This window comes from Halichoerus grypus, chromosome 1, assembly GCF_964656455.1.
Source record: "Halichoerus grypus chromosome 1, mHalGry1.hap1.1, whole genome shotgun sequence".
Classification (NCBI taxonomy): Eukaryota; Metazoa; Chordata; class Mammalia; order Carnivora; family Phocidae; genus Halichoerus; species Halichoerus grypus.
Window position 1 is genome coordinate 111808541 of NC_135712.1, and position 4442 is coordinate 111812982.

A 4442-nucleotide genomic window follows, 5' to 3' on the forward strand; every position below is an offset into this window, starting at 1 on the left:
TGTTGTTTAATGTGGAGGGGGTTAGGGAGGAAATCTTCTGGGGCACAGGTCAATTATGAGGGGTTAAAGAGACCGGTGATGATCTCTTAGTTTTGTTTTGGATTTGTGTTTGTTTTGTTTTGTACTGTTATCGTTTTATAGACAATCCCCGACTTACAATAGTTTGACATAATGATTTTTTCTCTTTACTGTGGTGCAAAAGCAGTATACATTCAGTAGAAACTGCACTCTAAATTTTGAATTTGGATCTTTTTCTGGGCTAGTGATACACAGTATGATACTCTCTCATGATACTGGGCAACAGCAGTGAGCGGCAGCGAGCCACAGTTCCCAATCAGCCACGAGGTCACAAGGGTAATCAACTGATAATGATTTACAGCTGTTCTGTTTCTCACTTTCAGTACAGTATTCAATACATGAGATGATCCACACTTTAGTATAAAATGGGCTTTGTTTTAGATGAGGCAGCCCCACTGTGGACCAACAAACATGCTCTTCTGAGCATGTTTAAGGTAGGCTAGGCTAAGTGATGATGTTCTGTAGGTTAAGTGTATTAAATGCATTTTCAACTTAAGATATTTTCAGCATAGGATGGGTTTATCAGGATATAACCCTGTAAGTTGAGAAAGATCTATAGTTTGTTTTGGACAGAGATAATATCCATTAAGGAAGATTCTTGCTGAGTGTGGCATTGATTGCAAGGAATTCCCTGGGTGGGTGGGAGACAACAGGACAATCCCTTGGCTAATTAACATCAATAAAAACATGTCAAGTCTTAGTGTTTAGGAAAATATTTACTCTCTTATTTTTGTAGTCCACACCAAATTCTATATTAAATTGATATTGAGAAATACAGAACAGCATTATTTGGGGATTTAGTTGGATGAGATATGCATTTCTCTGTTTTATACCGTCTCTTAGACATTCTTTTACCCACAATAAGCACTTCATCATAGTTTAAATGGGTGGCTTCTCTGACTTGGTATTTCGTTGTTGTTGTTGTTGTTGTTGTTTTCTCTAGCTTTAAAGGCTCCTTTGCAACACACCCATTAAAATTGTCATTCCCCAGGATGCCTGGGTGGCTCAGTTGGTTAAGTGTCTGGCTCAGGTCATGATCCTAGGGTCCTGGGATCGAGCCCTGTGTTGGGCTGTGCACTCAGTGGGGCGTCAGCTTGAGGATTCTCTGTCCCTCTCCTTCTGCCCCTCCCCCCTGCTCTTGTGCGTGTGCTCTCTCTTGTTAAAATAAATAAATCTTTTTTAAAAAATGAAATTTTCATTTTCTTCCAGCTTAGGGGCTTCCTAGTTCATGAAGCCTCTGAACACCCTTTCCTAGTTCCCAGTATTTTTATCTCCATTACTCTGCTTTGTTAATTTCCCTTGCAGTTTAGTAATTTGTATCTTGTTTACCTTGCTGCTTTAAAAAACCATGCAAGACATGCAGTATTTTCTTTTGTGCATTTAGAGACCATATATTAGTTATCTTTTATTCTTTTTTCTTTTTTAAGTAGGCTCCACGCCCACTGTGGAATCCAATGCAGGGCTTGAACTCACAACCCTGAGATCAAGACCTGAGCTGAGATCAAGTTGGATGCTTAACCGACTGAGTCATCCAGGTGACCCTTTTATTCTTTTTTATTTTTAATATTTTATTTATTTATTTGAGGTAGAGAGAGAGTGAGAGAGCACAAGCAGGGGGAGCAGCAGAGGGAGAGGGAGAAGCAGGCTCCCCATTGATCAGGGAGCCCAAAGTGGGGCTGGATCCCAGGACCGCAGGATCATGACCGAAGGCAGATGCTTAACTGACTGAGCCACCCAGGCGCCACCCCCCCCCCCCGCTCTCTTTTATTCTTAATAATCATGTACTATTCATTTTTGCACATGTATATACAAGTGTCTAGCACATAAACCTCTGTAATTCCCAGCTTTTGCCAGGAACCCCTGGCAAAGATAATAATATTTATCCACCTATTTTTGGTGTAAAAAAAAGACTAAACATATCTCCTCAAATAAAAATGTATAGGTTTAAAAAAGCTTTTAAAAATTATTTTTACTCAACATATATAATTTCAAGTTTGTTAAAAGCTAGTTAAAAACTCTTGATTAAAAACCTGAATAAAGTTCTAGGCGATCTTTCAATAACAAAGGGATTCTTGGGAAAAGACTGAGAACTATCCTATTTAATACTTAGTACAAAAAAATTTTTTAAGAAGAACCCAAAAGGGTTTGTGGGAGAAAGGCTCTTTCCTTTCCATCTGGTGGCAGCAATTTAGCTCAAAAGTCAGTGAAGGTGGGCACTTACAAGTACATCCTGGGGCTATGGAGGAAGAAGCAGTCAGATGTAATGGGCTTTATTCTCAGAGTGCACTGCTTGCAGTACTGCCAACTGTCTGTACTCCCCAGGGTACCCCACCCAACCTAGCCTGATAAAGTGCACAGACTGGGATACAAGACCAAGAAAGGTTATGTCGTATATCAGATTCATGTGCACCGTGGTGACTGCAAACGCCCAATTCCTCAGTGTGCTACCTATGGCAAGCCTGCCCATCATGGTGTTAACCAGCTAAAGTTTGCCCCAAGCCTTCAATCTGTTGCCTAGGAGGGAGCTGGACACCACTGTCGAGTTCTGAAGATCCTGAATTCTTACTGGGTTGGTGAAGATTCCACATACATATTCTTTGAGGTTATCTTCATTGATCCATTACATAAGGCTATCAGAAGAAATCCTGACACCCAGTAGATCACCAAACCAGCCCTCAAGCACAGGGAGATTTGAGAATTGAAATCTGCAGGCCCCAGGAGGCGTGGCCTGGGAAAGGGTCACAACTTACACGCCAGTACTCTCCAACTCCACTGTTACTGCTAATATAAGTAATGTTTGTAAAATTCTTACTTAATAAATAAACAGGGGCGCCTGGATGGCTCAGTCGTTAAGCGACTGCCTTCGGCTCAGGTCATGATCTCAGGGTCCTGGGATCGAGCCCCGCATCGGGCTCCCTGCTCGGCGGGAAGCCTGCTTCTCCCTCTCCCACTCCCCCTGCTTGTGTTCCCTCTCTCGCTGTGTCTCTCTCTGTCAAATAAATAACATCTTTAAAATAAATAAACAATTTACAACAGTCAAAAAAATTTTTTTAAATATATGTATCTATTATTGCTACTTCTTTCCTAAACTCAAATTTTCTTTTAAATAAATAGTAATTTTAAACAATATAGTGATTTATTTCTTAGCAGAAGTATCTTGAAAAAGCACATCTTAGACACCAGGCTAGCTTTGTGTCTCATCCTTTTTAAAAATCTATATTAATTTTATGGGTATAAATATGTGTCTTGTCCTTTTAATGATCTTTTTCACAAATTTATAATGTAGACAACTATTGATGTTTACTGATAAGCTCAATTTTCTGAATATTTACAGCCATCTGTGTTGACTTTAGTATGCTAACCTAGGTCATCAATGCTTTAATGTTCACCTGGGGGTACATTTGACTTTCTTTTTGACCCCAACACCTTATCTAAAAATACTTGAGAAATGGAAATTTTATTTGTAAATATTACAAAATTAGCAATTCAAGCAGGATATTAATATATTTTGACCCTAAAATTTCATCTGTTTATGAACTTGAGTCTCCTGGGATTTCTAATTCTATTAGGTCAGGAGATTAAATTCCTCTAAAAATCTATTCAAATTACTCTTTTTCTTCAAATTTGAAAAATGTGTTTGACATTTTGCAGTTTTTTTTAACTTTCTAAAGGACTTGGAAATGGCAAGTTAAACCTTAATTCTGGGTTAGCAAACTATAATCCTATGGTTGTAGGATGCAATGGTTTGGTGAATTGTGATAATGACTGATGATTTAAACCGATTTGCTAATACAATAAAGTTTCCCACATTTAAAAAGTGTTTTTGATAATGTCCAAAGTGTATTTAGAGTTGAAGTTTTGGTCTTTTAATTTTTTAGCCATAAAGAAGGCAGAAAAACATTCACCAATCCTTGCAGTATTCATTAAAATAAGAACTTTCACCATGGCCATGACAAGAACCCTAAATAATTCCATGGCTCAGAGTTGTGCTTTCCTGAAGTTAGGAAAAGCATCCTGTGCAGGACACAAAGGAAGGGACAGATCCCAGGCAGGCCTGATTCTTCAGCAATTCTGGTCTTTTGCCGAGTAGGAGCGCTTAGTGAGTCAAGGCCTGAAGGAGGAGGAAACTACTATCTCCTGGGAAAGTCCTCTGTAATCTGGAACACCACAGATTTCTCAGAATGGGAGTTGGCATCAGAGTGTCTCCTGATTCTTGATGAAACAATTCAGTATGATCAAGGACACACACCTACGAAAATGGCTTCTGGAAACAGTTATTCTGGTATTTAGGAATAACCCAGCTGCTGAGCACCAGGAAATAAGCTTCAATCAACTATATTTCTTGTTAAGTGCTAGAGGACTCA

The 4442-nt window shown here is 39.1% G+C and overlaps 1 pseudogene; it reads left to right on the forward strand.

Moving 5' to 3' along the window:
- The first annotated feature begins 287 nt into the window (after nt 1-287).
- LOC118550514 (large ribosomal subunit protein eL15 pseudogene) lies at nt 288-2863 on the forward strand (annotated as a pseudogene).
- Nucleotides 2864-4442: the final 1579 nt, after the last annotated feature.